This window comes from Sipha flava, unplaced genomic scaffold, assembly GCF_003268045.1.
Source record: "Sipha flava isolate LNK unplaced genomic scaffold, YSA_version1 197_pilon_pilon, whole genome shotgun sequence".
Lineage (NCBI taxonomy): Eukaryota > Metazoa > Arthropoda > Insecta > Hemiptera > Aphididae > Sipha > Sipha flava.
This window is the reverse complement of record NW_020272774.1, coordinates 2,063,917-2,085,418: the sequence shown is the minus strand read 5'-3', so window position 1 is coordinate 2,085,418 and position 21,502 is coordinate 2,063,917. Positions and strand designations below refer to the sequence as shown.

Here is a 21,502-nt window from a genome sequence, read left to right as displayed (position 1 = left end):
CGTTCGTCCTGGAAACGCAGCGGAGAGCGGCTACCGTGTCCAAAGTCATTAGAAACGTTGGGGGATCGGGTAAGTTACGAGCACGACGAAACGGTACGTTAGTGAAATAAAATAAATAACGAAAACATAATATTCCACAAACCGAACGGGACGATGACAAAATAAAAAATAAATACCGGCCGAAACGTGTACCGAAATATTATTATAATATATACAAGAACATTATTAATTCCGGGCTTCCGGTCGACACACGCACCACACACATAAACTCGAACGATATATAAGTACAAGAGGTTTCTTTTCAAGTATTAGAAGCGACCGCGCGTTCCTAATTTACGCGCGGCAGCGGATTATTTATTCGGTAGTCTCTTCGGATGACCACGGGTGGCTGCGGCGGCCGCGGTGGCGATGTGGTCTATATGCGGTCATTTTTATTTATGTTTATTCTATTTTTTTTTTTTTTTTTTTTTTTTGTTATTATTATTATTACGATTATCATGGATTTTTTTTTCCGAAATTATCTTCGTAGTAAATACAAACGACGACGATTCATATTGAGTCTGTGTGTGTGTGTGTGTGTGTGTTTGCTCGCGTTGTGACCACCCAGAAAAAACGTCAAGACTCGTTATGCGTTACGAAACGAATATTATATTATTATAATAATATATTTATATGCCATATGCGTATGAACACGACGACAACGTTAATACGACGTGTACGACGGCGAAAAAACTTTACGTATAGAGCATAGGTAATAGCGCGTTGCTGATGAAACGGCAGCGATAACGCGCGCGCACAAGTATGCATACGTGCGCCGGTTGTTTTAAATAATATTCGACGGTGGCTGCGGTACAAACAGTTTGGTGTAACAGGAGTACGGAAAACTGGAAATGCAAATCGGATGAATGAGAGAAGGGTAGTAGACACCGTGTAAGATCGACATGCTTGTGGACTTTCGTCATGAAAATTTACACCCCGGTTCGGTAGGTCCGTATCGCCAACACGGCCACTTTTGAATAATAATACCAAACCTTAACAGTATTTTGTAAAACCAAAATAATATTTTGTACATCCACCCAAACCCGTGAAAACCCGATTTTTATATGGCCGTGCTGGGGATACGCATCTCTATCACGGCCATTAACCAATTTTTAAAAAATTGAAATTTAACTTATACAGTATTATGTACTTTTTTTTGTAAAATTTTGTACACCCACCCAAACCTGAGAAAACCTGATTTTTCTATGGCCGTGCTAGAGATGCGTATCCCCAGCACGGCCATTAATCAATTGTTGAAAAATTGAAATTTAACTACAGTATTATGTACTTTTTATTGTACAATTTTGTACAACCAAAATAAAATTTTGTACACCCACCCAAACCCGATAATGATACAATCACCTATAAAATACTGTACTTAGTTTATTAAATTTTTATCATAAGGTCAGGGTTACGCACTACGGAGTACCTTTTATCATTCTAATCTATTAAGTAGTAAGTACCATTATACAATTTTTAATTGTTGACTTTTGTTATCTATAAGATAGCAGTGGTACAGGTACCTTGTAAAGGTACATACTTACAACGGACAGTCATGTCTTAATATTTTGTATGATATTTTATTGACACACTATGTATTTGTATTGATGATGTACCTAATTGTATTAATAAAAAAAATTGAAATATTTATTTAAAACTTTATTTAATGAATCCATGTTGAATTTTATTAATATAATAAGTAGATAATAACATTATTTAATTATTTATGATTTTTTTAAAAAAAATGGCAGATACGCCTAAAGTGAAGTTTTGAAAGATATGAGAAAATATATAGGAGTATATAAATTTATTTAAATGTAATGTATTTATTTCGTATCAAAGTAAGGACAAAAAAAAATTCAAGTAGGTAGCAAAGTAAGGAAGTATATGCAGACTCGTATTTAAAAATTTGGCGTCCCCGGACATATAATTTAGGCCTCCCCCAAAAATAAATAATAATAATATAACTTATTATTTCGTCCATAATCCAGATTCTTTAATATTAAAATATAACTTATAAATGAAAATCGTTTAATAATTTTTAATTAATAAATTAAATTATAACATAATAAAACATATTATTTCCTTTTTTTTTTTAATTAACAAATTATAATATAATAAAACATACTAATTTCTTTTTTTTATTGTTTTATTTTTTTTTTCATTAAGTACATAATTTTTAAAATTAATTTTGCTAAAATATTTTCCGCCCCTGAGACTTGGTGCCCTTGAGCTTGTGCCTACCCATGCCACCCCCCCCCTAAATACGAGCCTGAGTATATGTCATAAACAGTATCCACAGTTTGGATCACAATATTAATTTTCCATTTTCGGAAATAATCGTATAAAAAATAAACAACTAGTCAAATAATTCAAGCCACATACACAAACCAGAAATTGGGGTTTTTCTATTTTTTATTATTTTCATTTATATTTAGTCCATCATATACAATAGTGAGGTATAGTGCAGTGGAAAGTAAAACTCGGGTTATTGATAACTATTATTGAGTTATTATTAACTTATTGTCATATTATTTTAGTAATACAGTATTACTGTACAGCATTGTGGCTATTATAGGTAGTAGGCACAGTATAAAATGTGATGATCTCCAGCACATAGAAAAATCAGGTTTTCTCGGGTTTGGGTGGGTGTACAAAATTTTATTTTGGTTTTACAAAATTGTACAAACAAAAGTGCAAAATACAGTCAAGGTTTGGTATTATTATTCAAAAATGGCGTTGCTGGTGATACGGACCTTGGTTCGGTTGGAGCTTAAAAATTATGATGGTATAGTTAAAAAATAGAACCGCTCATAGAAAGCTTTCTTCACATTTTGAACTTGGAAAAGGAAAACTGTCTTCTCTTTTCTAAGAATACCTTTCTACGAACACCAAACATAGGACGAATGTTTTAACATACCAGTATTTGAAAACAATGGTGGCTCATGTCGTTGTGGAAAAAGAAAAGAACCGAGAGATAGCACGAATGGAATTCAATGATATTCCTGTATAATACACCTTCCTGTTTTATCAAATTTTTCTATTGAATGTTATAAGATTGTAACTATGTACCGCCGAAGGAACACTGAACATAGCTAATCGTGGATTGAAGTATTTTTTAGGCTTTTATACAATTTACGCGGACACAGTCCATGTCTTACTGTTTTCTTAATGTTTTCCATATGAAATCATTGACTAAATTAAATAATTTACCAAAGACTAATTTGTTTTAATGATAATATTGTTCTTATTAGCGATTGTAATGATGATGATGAGGTCATTAACTATATAGTAGTTAAATAGAAGAAAATACTTGTATATATTGATATTGAAAATATATTTCGATAGGATTCAAAATGTTGGTGTTCTTATAGTGTTCATTAGTAAAAAACGCATTAAAATTCGGTTAAGGCTAATATTTTTTATTGGAAAAATTTTGACCTACTCACACACTAACAACATTATACCCTGGACAGCCCGTCCAGTACCAGTCTGGTTTTGGAGTATTATGAAATCAGGTCTTATACGTTCGAAAGTTAACCTTCGATGAGGGGTATTCAGTCAGCCTTGAATCATGTCAATAATGTATTGAAAATATTACTTAGAACATAATCAGTTTTCGCATTATTTACAATTTTTATGTTTGTGATCGTCTATATGTTGAACCGTTTTAACGATACAGCTCTCGCCGCAACGAATAAACGAACAAATAAAAATAAAAATAAAAAAATTCGTTCTACTTTATTTTATTATTTCTAACCGCATTGATTTCCATAAAATATGTTTTTTATTCGATTTAAATATCTTTCGGTCGTCGTGTTTTAATAGAAACTTTATTTTATCCAAACGTATTAATTTTTATACACGCATAATATAGCGACCCATAAAAGACGCGCACGTGTGTGAATACTATCACTACGCTCGATCGAACTACGTGGTTTTATTATTATTATTATTATTTTTTTTTTAGAGTCATTAAGAAAATCAAAGACGTTCGATCGATCACTGGATTATTTTCCGAGATCATGACTGACGATTGCGTACCGAAATTACGCATATTATATTAACATGTATCCATCGTATCCATCGCTCGCCCGTCGATTATTCAATATTATTGTAACGACGTCACCGCCACCGTTTTATGTTCAATCACGATGACAAAATTCAATTAATAAAAATAAAATAAAATAAAACGAAAAAGAAATACGAGAAACTTCATATCTATTCCGCCCACGTCGGTCAATATGCAACGGCCCCGGTTATACGCGTCGTAGGTCGAAACCGTATCGATACGATTGTTGCTGCTGCTGCTGCATCAAACACACGCGTGAGAAACGTTATTTCGCCCCTCTCATCTCCGATTACGATAACTACAAACTCTTTAAGATTTAAACGTTTGTACGGATTTTTTATTTGTCGACCGTTTGCGCGGCCAGCCGACATCGGCGTTCCAGATCTGTATTGTGTACGAGCGACGCACGCAGCGTTACAATGTACGCTATCGAATTAAATTTTGAAATTTCCGTCGTCTCGAACAATGTCACGGGAATTTTTGAGCAGCCGACTTGTTGGACTTACGGATCTTGAACATACGACGAAATTACAATGGTGTTGTAATGATTGATAAGCCACATATCGTGTATGATATAGGATCGATTGGGTCGAGAGTAGAGCACGTTTGATTTAAAACCGTTGAGCAACGTAACCCTAGAGTTCAATTATTTCCAAAAATGCACCGGTCAACACCGCTGTCAATCTAAGTTATTCGGCTAATGATTTTTGATCGCCCAGCTAACAGGAACAGGAATCAAAATTTTGAAATCAGATTACGATCTAACCTACCTCTTTCAGCTCCTAACTCTAGTTAGAGACATATCGTTCACTCGTTCTCGTATTCCTACACTTTATGACTATTATATCTCAGGTACAAAAATTGTTCACGATCGAGTTGATCTGAGGTTTCGCTACAGTTTGTTTTAATGTGTTATTGACATAATATTAGTACTTTTGTTATTGTAGTACATATTTATGGATAATATATTTTGAATGTCCTATTATATTTATTGTTATTGTACTGTTACTCTAATGTGGAAACGGTGATCCGTATATTAGTAATAAATGAATAAATATACTGACCGGGCAAACGCGTACCTATTGAATTATAAACAGTTTGAAAAAATACCTACACAGCACATCGCACGTATCTAATAAAAACCGTATTGCGTCACGAGTGGAAACGGTTATTGGCGATCTGTGGACTCGGTGACCACGTCCGATGGTTAACAAAAGAAGACGATCGTCCCGGAGCAGCGAATTTTAAATGAATTTAGGGGTGGCAGATTTTTCTTGAGACATTGAAATAAATAATCAAATTCTGTATGGTTTAAAAGGATGCAATGTCATCAGTAATTATTGATATTTTATCGATGCTAAATGTACATACCTTATTATTGTCAATACATGAATTATTATAAAATTGATAATTATATCTTCAGTTCAAGATTAAATACTAAATACACCACAGTCGTATTATTATATCAGTTATTAAATCTCCACTAATTTGGAAGAATTAAATTTTTTTCAAATTTTACCGAAAAAAGTTGAACTTTTCGTATTCATGAATTTTTTTTTTTTTGGTCATTATACCCATATGGTCGGTGTTCCACCAACACAGTATTGCATGTTCTTTGGGTTTAGTAATACTAGGGTTGGAGGTATTTCAAATGTTGATACTGGTATCCACTATTGTCAATTAATACCGGTAACTACGGCGTTGCCGAAAATATCGTACCTCCGATTTCGTGCTTGTACTATTTTTGATCTGTATCTGTTTTATCTATTTTGCGTTTTCGCAAAATAATAATAATAATAACCTAAAAAAATAAAAATAAACTGTAGTCATGGTTTTTGTAAATATCTAACAATAACTCCCTGAAACCGTTTTAAGGTTAAGATTTATATCTTATCTTCTTTGTTGTTAAGCTAATACAAACAAAAAAACATCTAATGGTCCCCATGATGGCAATGTGCAATTTGTACTTACGGTCTCTTGCAAAACGAACAATGTACATACAACAAAAAAAAATGTTTTTCTGCATATTACATGTATATACCGTTATGGTTAAGTTACATTTTGAAAACATTTCAGTTGCAAGTTAAATAGAGTGTTACCAAACAAAAAATCAACTATTTGTAACTGATTTTTTTTATAAAAAAATAAGTAATATAAATATTATAAGTCACATAATACGAATTTTTAAATAAAAGTAAAATGTGTTTTTAATTAATTTCCTTCGGATACTATATGACATTAAAATATTTATGTTTCTTAATAATATAATGATTACATTTTAGTTTCGATTTGAGTTTAACTGATTATCCTTGGAATTCGTTTATCCGCGGATAAAGGTATCTCAAAAGGATATTTCGATCCATGTTTGCAGTCTGCTAAAATATGTACATTTAAATTTTTATATATGTATTAAAAGAGGTCCTTCGCATGGAAAGAGAAGAAAAATTCGAAAGATAACAAACAATTCCCGTGGAGTAAAAATATCACCTTACCACGATCAATGAACGAACCGCGGCCTCTAAAACCGGGTGAACGGAACATTATAATATTATAATAAGGACGCGCGTTCGTAACGAAGTTCGCTGTACACGGGCGCTCACACGGGTATAAAATTGTTGCCGATGTCGCGTATTCCTTCCCGCGACGTTTGGACATCGATCGCTGTCAGTTCTTTTTTTCCTTTTTCATTTTTCTATTTTTTTCGAGGTTTCTTCTCCGTCCCGTTTTCGCATGACCGCGGCGGATTACACGCGCTCGCCAAACGTTTCTCACGTAGATAACCCGTCCGGTAGATGGTTATCGGTCGATCTGTACACGCGATACACATAATATTGTAACGTACTTGCGAGCTCCTTGTCCCTCCAGGCCCGCGGCCTACTACCGTCTTCGTCACCGGGCACACATAATATTATAATATGATAAACGTTAACGTTCCGCGGTCCGCTACAGATCCGTATCAGCGCGCGATTTTTTATTTTTATTTTTATTTTTTTATCTTACGCACCACGAGGACATCGTCTTGATATTTTCGCCATGGGCACAACGCAACACGTAATTTTAATAATGGAGGAAAAAAAATAAATGTAAAAAAGTCGGAAGCCTTATCGGATCGCGAACAACAGTAGTACACCCTTATCAACTCTATAATAAAGCGGTCGTTATTTTTATTCAATTTTTTTTCGCGTTATTCGGAACACGTAATATACCACTGGGCCAGCGAGTCGAACGGAACCGTATACGTGCGTCTACGATGGTTTCCACTTTTTTGTCCTACATTAATACGTGTTGTGTATTCCTGTGACGGCATTGCATTTATTGACGCCGATGGGAGGGTGACATAAATTTTGACCAACTCGTACAGCTAGACCAATAAAATAATTTCTTCCAGTCCCGTTCAAAGGGAGAAGGGATTTCTAGGTCAAAATTAACTTAGGTCCCTTGAAATCCAAGTAAACACTGTGGTTTTAAGTAACTCTCTTAGTCCAAACTCATAAAGACGGGTAACGTGTACAATGTTTCATTATTTATTTAAAACAATCTTAAATCACAGTGTAATGATTATAAGAACTAAAAATACGTTTTTGTAAAAAGTGAGAAGATTTAATATCCTAATATATATATGAAGAAGCCGCCACTTGATTCTGCCTCCATCCACAAAATATCTCTGAACAGACCTGATTGTTACGCTTATACATTTTAACTTATATTTTAGGCACAAATACATTCCACATTTTTTACAAAATAATGTTTACATTACATTTTATATTAAAAATTAAAAGTATTATAGTAAACTTTCTTAAATCAACTCATGATGAAGAACAATACAGGCTATCGCTTATGATTTACATGCTTTCGAAAATTGTTTTTTTTTCGTTGCACTTATTATTAAAACTTTTTTGTTTTTACGTGTATAGTGTAATAAACTCGATTGAAAATCGGGTAAAACTGATAAAAGAAACGATACTTTGTGGGTGAGGATGAGTTAAGGAGAAAATAAAGGAATGTGATGGGAGGTAACCAAAGAGAAGAACGACAAGAAGATGAATTCTGTAAGAAATGGTCGAGGAATCGTACTTAAATTTAGAACTTGTTTAAACGAATACATTTATTAAGAACAAAATATCAAATTGAAAAAACAATCCAAGTGAATTAAAATGGTGTATACTTGGAGTTTAAGCTATGAAATCTATATATTATTTTATTTTCCAGAACGTGGAATTCAGACGTATACTTACATTAAAATCTTCCGTAAGACCAATATTGGTATGTATTATAAATAATGAATTCTTATTATATTAATTTATTTCGCTTAATATCATACAAATGTAACTAATATAATATCGATTTTATACTTATAAACAGCTATGCGTAAACGAGTATTCTTGTACTTTGTGACACACAAATGTCACATTGATTTATACTTTTTACTTTATTACAGATAATAGTGTGTTCTTAACATACATTTTTTCATTTTCATCATAACGGTTGTGCACGTTTTTATTTTTAACGGAATCAACATGTTGTTCTTGTCTACACCGAAAGTTTGGTTTTCGACTGTGATCGAAACGTTGGAAAGCAATATTTTTCTGTCAAGCGGGCGGTAAAGTGGATATCACCAAAAGTTCTGGCCTTGTATTCGCAGCGCAACCGGAAACCATAATGTATACCACGGTTCTTACAAAACACAAACTTTTGGTAAAATCCTAAATTCGTATTATAACTTCCCTGCATTGAATTATAAACGTTTAAACATATTTCATTTTTAATGTTCCTACATTAGCGTGTCAATCGTTACGGACAATAACATTTATCCGGTGGAATTTTTTCCGTAGACTAGTCCGGTGCTGTATAGATCCCTGCATTACCTTTTCACCGATCGCTGGCGCGTAACAAAAACTAGCATTTTTGGCTCACGCGGGAGGGCGATTGCGGCCTGCGTAGGACTGTAATAGCTTACTTTTGTCGCCCTTGCCGCACAGCGTACTGTTTCCTGCGTGTTAACCGTTCAATCGTTTCCGACCGACGCGACCACCGGGCGGTGAAGCGTTGATCTACGGCACCTCGGTGGCAACGAATGAAACGCTATTCCTGTACGCCTCGCCGCACTTCTTTATCGGCCCTTCGGCGCTCCGTACGAGCACCGGTTGACGGGTGTGACCGGTATTGCGAATGAATGCGGAGCGTTTCAGACGGTTATTAGGGTTGAACGCATGAAATAACCTAAGAGTATGGATCTCTTCATCAAATCGAATGCGGAGTTTGACACACGTACCCACCGAACGGTCGTCGTGGCCGAACCACGGCGTCTTACACGTACGGCATTAGCCATAGGATTTATAACAAGTGACATATGGATATACTAACCGGGTCGGCCCTGGTAGAGCCTATTCACCGATGTACGTATTATGTGGTGTAGACCAACAAACGTGTAACAATCGTTACGATACGTGAAACGATGTACAACAACGCGGTAACGTGACGTACCGTGGCTTGCGTGAGATTCGATTTCTACCGCACGACGACAACGACGGGACAACAAGAGAACGAGCCGGTGAAACTCGTACACAGGCCGTCACCGTGGCGGAGAGTTGAACGCACTCGTATAATAAGCCGTTCGTCCGCGTGACCGCCGGGTCTTGTTGTCGTTTTCGTGCTCGGCGTTACGCGCACCCCGTACGCCGCGGAAGTTTTCCGAAACTCGACGACCGCGTCCCCGGATCGAATCGCACTTGTTTCCGATCGCTGTAGGTTCGGAAATAAAACGCAGCCAACGGTCGAACCGCACCGCACGCTTTGTTCGAAAAAATAATCTCAACCTCTAACGGACGATCATTTTTAACACGACGTAAGAGCGTGCAGAAAAAATACCGCCAATACAACGGCAGTAACACCTCCCCGAGCACTCGTACTCTCTGTTGTAACCACGATTCGGTCGAAAATACAAAACGTCCATATTCTCACATTTATATTCAGGCCGTTGAAGGCGCAAGTATCATTTGATTTGCAATCAATGAATCTCACTTTTTATGGGGGTGGTACGACGTCGATAAGACGTCGTACCATTATTGCAATGTAAGGCTACTATATTGATGTTTACCCAGTAGCAAAGACTGCATTCTTCGAATCGCAAGACTAATCGAACCCTACAGCGAAAACGTTAAAAAACAATTATCAAATATTAATAACGGTGTAAACGTATTGGCCTGCGTCTGCGGTCGATAAAATTATACCACTACAATATGTCAAGGCCAAACGTTTCGTTTTCGTCACGAAAACCGCGTTGTATTTCCTGTGTTCAACGAACGTGTATTTGAACGCATTCGCAATCGACCAATATCGTTCATTTACGTACGAGGATAGCGGCGTACGTAATGACGGGGAGGGGGGCTAACGGGCTGAACCCCTTCCCTTCTATTTCCCGTATTATTATTTTTGTTTTTAAATCTACCAGTGATTCGATATAGTATCTTGAAGCGTATATTTACCCATTTATTGGAACCACGGACTAAGGTTTTTAATAAATATTATACATATCTTGATCCGTGATTACAACCACAGTCCGTAGATGGGTATTTGTGATGTATGATTACAAATGAACTGATGTTAGCAACAATCCAAACATCGTTAATCTAGCCAACATTCCAAAGATCAACTATGGCAGAAGAACGTCTTAATGGATTAGCTTTACCAAATATAAATAATAAAAAAAAAAAAAAAAAATCTGACCGAATTGAAAGTTCTACAACAGTTTTTAAAAACATCACCTGAGCGACTACAATTACTAGACTGGACTAAATAAAAATGTATTTTATTGCTCGTTATTTTTGTTATTTTTTTTTTTTTTTCATATATTTTTTGTTTATTTGATGCTCGATTTAAATAAGAAATAAAAAAGCAACTACTCGTATTTTATTTTTTAAGCCAATGCGCCTGTTACAACTGAGTGATTATTTATTTTCAAGCCCCCCTCCCCCACAATTGTAAAATTTTGCGTACGCCGCTGTACGAGGATACACGTGTACATAACGCGTTTGCAGTATTGTTATCGGTCCGAGTGGAATTTCGAACGTTCGCGGTCCGTCGGAAAGCTGCATCGTCGATTTCTGCGGCCCCGCGGCCAACTTAAGTTGAAAAAACCGTTTTCTCGGACGAACGCGCGCGACGTTTGCGGGTGGTGTACCCCGGTCGGGGATCCGCGGCGGCGTTTGATGGACGTGTCTCGTCCGCGCGCATGCAAACGGGCCCATGTCCTTATCGGTTAACACGTGCAAAACGGTAACGCTTCGCCGGACAGAAGTGGATCGCGGAACAATCGCGAAAGAGAGAACGCGAACCACGTGAACAGAAACGGAAAAAAAATAAATAAAGAACGCGAAAACAATGCGCTCCGTTCCCCGTGGGAAAGTCGAGTCCGTTGAATCGTATGCGGCCGCACGTGTTCTGGCTCGTCGTACGTGCGCGCGTTGTCTCCGCTGTTCGTCGTCGTCGACACGTTGGACGAAACGAACGTTCGCCGTTCAGTCTCCGGGTCGTCGCGTCCGTTTACCGATCGTTGCTGCCGGCAGGTTTCCGAAGCGTCTCGCGGTCCGCGCGCGGGTGTTGCCCACGGGCTGACGTTCGATCGATTCGATCGAATATCGATATGGGTCCCGTAAATATTTTCGGGATATTGGAGTCCAAACGAGTTAGGTTACTCGGGTTGAGCCCCTTCAGCCTATTAGGGACGTATTTAGACTTACTTCTAGGGGGGGGGGGGACTCGAATTTTTTCTTTCATTCAGGCTCAAAATTTACTAGTAAAATTTTTGGTAATATTTTTGTCAGGTGAATCCTTAATATTTATGGTTTTTTTTATTTTTTTTTTTTTATTCATCTAATGCCGGATCCACTTAGAATGGTCTTTTATATACCTAGTTCGTTTTTAACACCTATCTGTGTTTTGAAAGTTTCGCTTGTGTTTTATCTAATTTTTCACTAAGTATGGACTGGATCTTCAATAAAAATAATATATATTATTTATCGTTATAGGATATATAAACGTTATAAGCAATTGAGTGTTTAACGCTATAAATAATTTAAACGTTATTCAAATTTAAATGTTTAAAAAAATTTCCGTTTACCGTTATTGACAATTAAAACGTTATGAAAAATTTAGCGTTTTGTGTTATTTAAATTAGTGTGAAATTTGAAACGTTTTCAAATGTAGTAATACCATAAAATAAATCATAATTTTTGTTTCTTAATAAAATACCCATTACTTATATAAAAATTATCTTGGTCTAAAAATTCTCGGGAGGGGGGTGTGATTTCCCCCATCATCAGCCCTCAAATACGCCACTGCAGCCTATTACCGTTACCCATCAAACACCGATATAGTATCGGATACGCACTGACAAAACATTATTAGAGGTAAATTAAAAAAAAAAACAAAAAAAAACACACGAGTTTTTACAAAATGTCCACCATTGAACCTCGCCCTGCAATATTTTATGAAACGGAGACTTCAATAATTCTTATTTCTTTTTGTTTTTCACGAAGCATACACTACATTTTTCACTCGTAATAATTTATGTTATTATAAAGTAAATATTGTGTGTTCACGAATTATTCGACATGACTGATTGATTTTGAACAAGTGAACCGTTGACGAATATCCGTTATCGTTGCATATACGATACTACGCTGTAATATTATGTGCAAAGTTTAAGGTCACCACCGGTAGGTAGTTATAACATTTTATCTATACGGACTCAATTCGAAGATATTAAGATAATAAGCTGGACACAATTCAAACACATAAAAGTAGCACGGACTCGATTCAACATCACCGGTTCCACGATCCTCGGTGCTAAGCGCGGGCGTCACTAGAGTCCACGTTTCGGGGTGGCAAGGTTTATTTTTAGAAAGTAAAAAAATAATTTTTTATAGGTTTAATACGGTAATGGCTGACCTCTTCTTCGTCAATCTCGATACGGCGAACTGTTGTGGATCTATTATGAAATATAATTATTCTGAATGCAATCACAATAATAGATAGTCCATGTTCGTACACACTTGAACAATAAACATCGAATATATTTTTAAAACCTATAACTTTTTTTTTTATTTGGGGTAAAAAAAACATACTCTCGCCACACCACAAATATTTCTGAATACCCTCGATACCCCTTAGTGATGCTTATTTCTTATGGTGAAAAGTATCCCCGCCTGTCACGCGGTAGACCGGGGTTAAATTCCCCGCCGGGGAGCCAATTTGTTGGGGGAGGGGTTGTCGATGGACGACCACACAATGTAACACAATATAAAATACAAGAAACAAATACCGAACGCCAACGGAAATGCAGAAAATTACAAGAATAATATGAATTGTTCAACAATCTTCATTGTTGATTTGTTGTAATAATAATAATAATAATAATAATAATGACAACAACGAAACAGTCAATAAAACAAAAAGGTCCGTGTGAACAATAACCGCGGAACAATTAATCAAAAAACAAAATGAAAATAAAAATATACAGATGAAAAAACGGTGTGGACATCGTCGCAAGTGCCGCGTGATAGTGCGTGTATAACGTACGCGGGAAAATAGGCAGGTTCGGCGGTGATGCAAGTCAGGGTAAAACACAATTGCGTACGAAGTTTTAAACGTTGACACCACATTTCATTAACGGTATTGGTGTACACCAAATGCTTATACGAGAAAACTTGAAAAAGTTAATAAACACTTTGTGTTTTATCGTTTTTATTACCGATATCAAATATATCAGATATAACGAAATTTTGTAGTTTCTGTTTTATTGTACGGTATTTTCCGAGTTTCAGGAAAAGTAGTAGGTTATAGATGTCAAGGAACTCAAATTTAAACAATAATTTCATTCCAATAAAAACTGTCGATTTTATTTATTTATTAATTATTTTTATTTTATTTAGTTATCCTCATTTTGTTTAATATTTTATTATTAATTTTTTTTATGAACTATTATAGAACTGTTATATGTATATGTATTCCATGTTTATTAGATATAACAACAGTGAAATTAGTAAATTTGACAACGATGCATACAATTTCATACACAATCGTGCTTATTTATTCTTCTTACCCACCTTTTTGTTACCCATCTATAAACATACGCAATCGTGTTCTAACCGAGGTCCTGTTCCCGGATCTACGCAAAGAGCAAGCGATCCGCCGTTGTTAATTTTATTCTTTTTTTTTCGCATTACTTGTTTTTTTTTTTTTTTAAAAAAAAATCCCAACGTTTTTTCAAAAATATTGTTATCACGACACACGTGGTGATAAACGAGCATATCGTAAAGTCCGTCCAAGTCGATGACGTTTAACTAAATCTTAACACATCGACTACGTCCTAAATGGACATTAACTAAAAAATTGCTGATGTTTCGATACAAATGTGATGGTCGAGTGGAACCCGAGCGCCGACCGACGGCGGTCGTATACCGACCGATTTCAGACGAAAACTGGCCCCTCGGTTCTCGTGCGGGAAATATCGAGCACGACGAGCGCGAAGAAAAAGTGTCGGGGAACGGAAATGAGAAGAAAAACACATAAACAGACAACGATCGACAAAGGCGAATCGAATGGGAAAGAAACCAATAAATATTCAACAATCGTTTCCCGGATACTTAGGAGCGGTGGTTATGTAAGGTTAGGTATCATGCGGTCATGCGGGACGGGCACCGCGCTAGGTTAGTTTCGAGTCGTTTCTCGGAAATCGGCGGCGGCGGACCGATCGGAAAAACGCGCGTACATAGTGTGCGCGTACGGCGACACAATGCGGTATAAATATTTTATTTATCTTTTTCTCCGCGCCCCCGACCCTCTCCCACCCGCTACAGTGGGCAAGCGGTTTTCCTCTTCGGTCGCGTCCACTTGTCTGATCGCGCGCGCGGCAGCAGCAGCAGCACGTTCCGTATTCGGGTACGCACGGGAATGCGGCCCAGCGATTCCGCGTCCGGTCCGGTCACGTGCGCGGTAGCCGCCACTCATACTGTACCGCCGCCCGCAAAGGTCATCCGCCCCCCAAGGTCTCGCGGCCGGGATCGCGTTTTTCGTACCGGTCGGAGTATTGAGCACGACAAACGCGCACGATCGACGAAAACGATCCACGTAAATGTGTGCACGACCGTCGGGCTTTGGACGAACAGAAAATCGATCGCCGACCCGAAATCGAATCGTGCCAACGTGAAGCATCGGACTGTCTACGATCTACCGTAACGGTGTTCAGGGTTTTCGGGTGTTTTCCACAGGCCGTGGAATGCCGGCAAACGTTTACGTCCGTCGCTCACCGACTGCGCGTCGGCCGTCACAGTGTGCGCCAGTCTTACGATGTCTATGTTCTCAACGCCTCTAGCCAAGTGATGTGCGTTTGCGGATCGCGTCGATAGGTGTTTCGGTTATCGAATTAAATCGTGAAAAACCATTTTTCGGTTGAACCCTCCGGACTTGTGTGCGGACACCTCGGTGGAAGAAGCGCGTGATACGCTGTCGTTAGAATGCGGATGATGATATTCCTCTGGCCGCATAGTCCAGTGCAATATAACAACTATCGACTGAACGCTGTTCGTTATTGTTATGTAGGTACAGTTGTAATTCGGTATTCTTTATGTCCTTGATGAAAAGTGATGATTTTTGTATGGAAGAATTATGGTTTTGTGTTGTGATGCTTAATAGTTAAAATGTTACGCTCTATTTCTCGAGATCATTAAACGCACTATAAACGTTAGGAAAATCTTTTATGGAAACAATTGTTTATTAGCAATTTTATCATCAAACCTGATCGATTTCTCTTGGTACTGTGAGATGTAGTAATTAATCGAATAAGTCTTAATGTTCAATTTTAAATTAATCTTAATGCGCAAATTATACTTGTAATATTTTATAATCTTTTAAATTCTGTGAGTGAGAATGGGTAAACGTTTATAATGAATATTGCACATAATAGTAGATAGTTGTTCATGTTATACTTCAAATGTGTGTGCATCTAATGTTAAGATTTTAATCATTAGTAAACATAATAAATTAAAATTGTAAAGTATAAATTTTATTTTAAATATTTATTATATGTCCTTTTTTTTTTATCTAGATAAATTTTGTTTGTATTTTACATTATCCGGGGGAACATTAAAATATTTGTCTTATCCTATCTTGATCTAAATAATCTTTGAGTGATTATTTTTTTTTTTATCCATATCTAGATACATTTTTACTTATCTTACCTCAACACCGATCGGACGATCACGATGGCCACGAAGCAATTCCAACAAAATATGACCAGCAGAAACAAAACATCTCAACGGGAGACCATTCGATTCGATTTCGATTGTGTGAGCGCGTCCGAAAAACCCGAAGTTTTATTGCCTTTCTATCGGAACATTACGAGAAAAATCCATAAGGCATAATGCATCCGCGCGTTTTGGTGTAACATAACGTCATCGTCAAACAGTAACGCGCTATCGCACCGATATTATATTTCGTTGTGTTACACGGTTCGTCCCTTCCCGATGGATATTCCGACGAACATGAAGGAATGTTGATTTTGCGCCAGCGTACGCGTCAACTAAATCGATCGCTCCGAAGAAGTGATCAACAGCTACAAGCCAACTAACTAAATATCAATTAAAATTGATAAACAATATTTTTTGTTAATATCCATCTTTTATAAATTGCATATGCTTATGCGATATAAAATTTCTCATTGTAAATCGATTTAACGCGTTATAATTTAATTCATACGAATTAAAATATAAAAAACAAAAGAAATTTGCAAATCAGACATGGTGCTACCAACTTACAATATCGAACACCAACGGGAAACTGATAGATGATCAAAGGCGTGTAAAACATTTGGGCAAATATGCGCGTCTAGCCACACTATAACACGAACGAGAGCACGAAAACAGGAACACACGCCTGTTCTGATTCGTATCAGTGCCGTCATTCGGGGTGGTTCAAGTCATGCATTAAGGGTCAAATTATTCCAAAGTCGGCACATGATCAAAATATAAACATGTATTTCATAAAGTCATTGACGTGTTGTAAAGCAAAAAAAAAAAAATGACACGTGTACTTTTAGAACAAAGTAAAATAATTTTATTTTCGGACTGGTTTGACATCCCGCTCCCTCCACATTTATCGACGATTCGGTAAAATGAGCGATCGAGTAGGCAATCGCTTAAGAACATGCTCAAGAAAAAAAAAATGAAATAACCCCGCTGACCGTGTGTTTGTGCAAAACGTACGAAAAACGAAAAATAAACAAACAGGCACGTGTATCGCGATATCTTACGCGTCTCTTGGGGGGAGGAGGGGGCTATAATGTGTGACCGATGAAACGACAACGCGCTAATGAAGTGTACATGCAGCACGTCGTAGGTCGTGACCCAGGTGTGCAACGAGCACGACACAGGTCCGTCGCGCCAACAACGAACCCCATGGGCACGAAACGTTTTATGTTTGCGTTCTTCATGCGTTTAATGCATAGGCCTTATACTTGAAATACAATTCTCGAGAAGAGTATTTGATTATTGGTCCATGATAGGGCGTAATTTTAACATTTTCTCCAGGCGTAAAATTTCATAGTTCCACCTCTACGCACCGCATAACTTTTTCCAGAGACGTCCAGTGGGATTTCCACGCCCGGGGAAGTCGTTGGAATTACGCTCTATCGTAGAATCCAAGAATCAAATGAACTTCGATTTTCTTCTAATGATCAACATACGATTAACCAAGGAAAACAAGTCGCCCTATGCAGGTAGCGGCAATCAGTTGGACAGACTATGAACGTTCAAGTTACAACAAAAAATAAAACGCATTAATTTAAACGTTCGATCGTTGATCGGCCCAATTCCCTCCATTCTTCAGTACTAATACAAGGATTAGGCTTATGGAGATATATGGCAATGTTATATCCATTAGACTGCATGGTTCATCGTTTTAGGTTTATTTCTATTGGACACTGATTCTATATAGGAATTCTGTACAGGAAATTTCTTTATTGATTTCGTATCTGACGATATAAATATGTGAATATCTTATGACATATTGTATTTCTAATAAATAACAACAACAAATTAACAAGAATAACATAATATTTATTAAAAAAAAAAATCATATACAATAAATATAGGAGTTATAGAAAGTATATATATATATATCGATCTACCTTGAATATGTATTTTTAAAATATAAAAATATGCTTTAACTGAATAGAAAAAAAAAATTGAAATCATAAAAATTATTACAATTAAAAAAAAAACAATTCTACAAAATTAAGATGAGGCAGACAAGCGCTGAGAAATATATAGTGTTACAAAAAAAAAAAAAACGAAAGCATTCTCCTTGTTACTGAAGAACTGATAAAATTGCATCATTGAAATTTGCATTAAGATTATTGTTTCTTTTTTACTAATATTATTCCTTACTAATAATAATATTATTATAATATTATTCTTCACTAGTATTATTCCTCTCGGTATCTTCACGTCAGTCCAATGCGGTGCATCATATTATTTCTATTATTTCATTGTATGCTTATATTAGTCGTACCATCTAAAAAATATAAAATTAACTAAGATGTTCCTTTACGTGTACATTATATTTCCAAAAAAATTAAATATTACTCATTATTTTTATTTTCAGTTATTCACGTCTTCCACTTATTTCATCTAATAAACAGGGACTTATTTTATTTAAAAATGTGTTTAATGGAAGACAATACGTCTTATTTGTCACCAACGTTCGACATAATGGACATTTATTAATACTGTTCGTCCAAGTTTCAATACACTGATGGTAAAACATGTGTGAACAGTTAAGAATAGTTGGCTGCGGAAAAAAAATTACTATACATATCGGCAATATTTCGATGAAGTTTCAATGATTTTGATCCTGTATACTAGGTGAGTTATTTGTTATAGTTGTCTAGTCAACATATTATTGCTATGCTTAAACATAAGAAATTAGCTCAGAAAAGTATTTAAATTGGTACCTACTAATTAAAATAGGTGTTATAATAATTCTTGCATGAAATTAAATATTCATAATTGTTCACAACACTAATATTTCCTCAAATTCAATTTATTAATGAAGAAAAAATTTATAAAGATATTAGAGTAAATTTTAATTTCAATTTTAAACCAAAATCATCAAATCAATACATTCACGCACTACTTGGAAATGAAGCAAATATTTTATGTTAAATTTCTATTTAATATTTTTTTAGAGTTCTAAGTTAAGTAAAATTCTAGAACTCTTTTAAGTTATAAGACACTTACCTTAGTAAAAATTTCAAAGCAAATATTGCATCGTAATTCTGATTCGATGTTTCTAATTAATTGGTTTATTTGATTTTTCCCGTCATTTTTGTTAGCCAATTCTTAACGACGTTTAATCTGCAGATCATTAACTTCGTATATTATATGTATTCTTTCTGTCGGCATGATGTCTGGACTATTTCTTCAGAATCTTTAAAAAAAATATAATTTTTAAATCAACATTAAATTGCACTAAAATTAATTTTTAATGTAACAAAACTAATTATATATATTTATAACTAATATAAACATTTTTTTTTTATTTAAAAAGCGATAAAAAATTGATATGATTAAATTATTCAAGAATAATTTAGAATAATATGTGCCAAGTAAAACGGTACTCTATACAGATCGATGTAAAAATGTAAAAGCAACAATCGAACCTAATAGAGGAATTGTTGGCAATTGTGCACGTCTCGATATAGTTGTCGGTGCACTGTTGGCTGGTGAACTCATTAAATTCACTCCAACTGAACTTCATTGCATTTCGTTGATTGTTGTAAGGACAATCTCTCCATTATCTGTAAAACGACAAATAATAGCTAAATTAGAATTTTCAATATAAACGAATTATGAGTGTTTATCTTATTTTTGTTCATAACATATTACGACAGATGTTAAAAAAAAAATGTAAGAGTCATGCGGGCAAAAATCATTGGTCATAAAATTTTGTACATTAAGTACAATGTAACTCTAAATAAATAAATGTAAAATGTAAAAAGCAGCACTCGGACCTAATCGAAGAATTTACGCTAATGTTGGACGTCTCGGTCTAATTCTCGGAGAACTCGATGAATTTATTCGAACTGAAGTAAAGTCAATTCCAGTAATCGTTGTAGAAAGAGGCTTTTCATTGTCTGTAAAACAGTATAATTTAGTTTAATAAGAATTTCAATACAAAATTAATTATTCTTATATATTATTATATATATTTTTTCTTGATTAATGTAAAATTGTTTTTTACAACCAAATAAATAAGATTAATCTATATAAAAGTCGTCGGGAATATATTAGTATATCAAGTACAAAGTAATCTACACAGAATGATGTAAAAAAAGCATTTAGACCTAATCGGGAAATTGGTGAAAATGGTGGAAGTCTTGGTCTTCTTCTCGGAGTACCGTTGGTTGATAAACTTGATAACTGTACTGGAACCGAAGTTAACTCCGTCACAGTAACAGATGAGGGGAGAGTGATTTCATCATCTGAAAAATGATAAATGATTTATTATTCAGCGTTTTCGATACAATTGAAACTTATATTTATAATTGTAAAAGAAGAATTTTAACATAATACCAATTCAAAATCACTGTTAGTATATGCCATTGGAAAAATAACACTTGTAATATGAAACGATACTTACGGTTTTGAGTTTTGGGAATTCCAATAATGTTTACCAAAATGCATGATCCGATCGTAGTGTATAAACTTTGGATTATGAACGCAATGCCGATTTGCAATCGGTAAATGTATAATAGAACGTTGCCGCGCACTGAGTCGACAGGGTTCTTTTACACAAAAAAATCACAACTGATAGTAAACAACAGTTTTCTCGTAAGAAAATGTCAGATCGTAGATGAAACTAAATTCAATGAAAACATCAAACATATAGTCATGGAGTTATAGTTACCTTGGTTGCATATTTCTAAAATTATTATTTCCTTATACTACATATATAAGTTATATTAAGCCGTACATTAATTAACGTGTTTTAAATACATTATCAGTAATAAAATTAAAAATATCAAACTAGCGGTCAATTATAGAGTATTATTACACCCTCTAAAATGTTACGTCCGGATCCTCGAATCCCTACCCCTAGTTACCTACTACTACTTATACTACTACTACTACTACTACTTACTTATCTAGTTTTGTCACTGCGTGTTACGAGCAAGTAAATGCACAACAGCGCGTGGTGACCGACGTAAGGGTGTACGGCTACTGTTCGTCTACTTCAAGCTTAAAGAAGCACGAACAAAAGTAACGCTTAGTGGGATCAACTTATGTACAGCGTTTTGGATCGGTATTTTGGTCCCGCACAAAGGATTACACG

General features: G+C 35.6%; 1 long non-coding RNA gene across 1 annotated transcript; it reads right to left on the bottom strand.

Moving 5' to 3' along the window:
• Positions 1 to 18,587: 18,587 nt before the first annotated feature.
• Positions 18,588 to 21,070, bottom strand: LOC112681851. The gene is made up of 7 exons (XR_003148440.1): positions 20,810 to 21,070; positions 20,514 to 20,651; positions 20,181 to 20,303; positions 19,830 to 19,967; positions 19,408 to 19,597; positions 18,754 to 18,958; positions 18,588 to 18,682 (listed from the first exon to the last, which is right to left on the bottom strand). It is a non-coding gene; the product is annotated as an uncharacterized LOC112681851 (long non-coding RNA).
• Between the last annotated feature and the right edge of the window lie 432 nt (positions 21,071 to 21,502).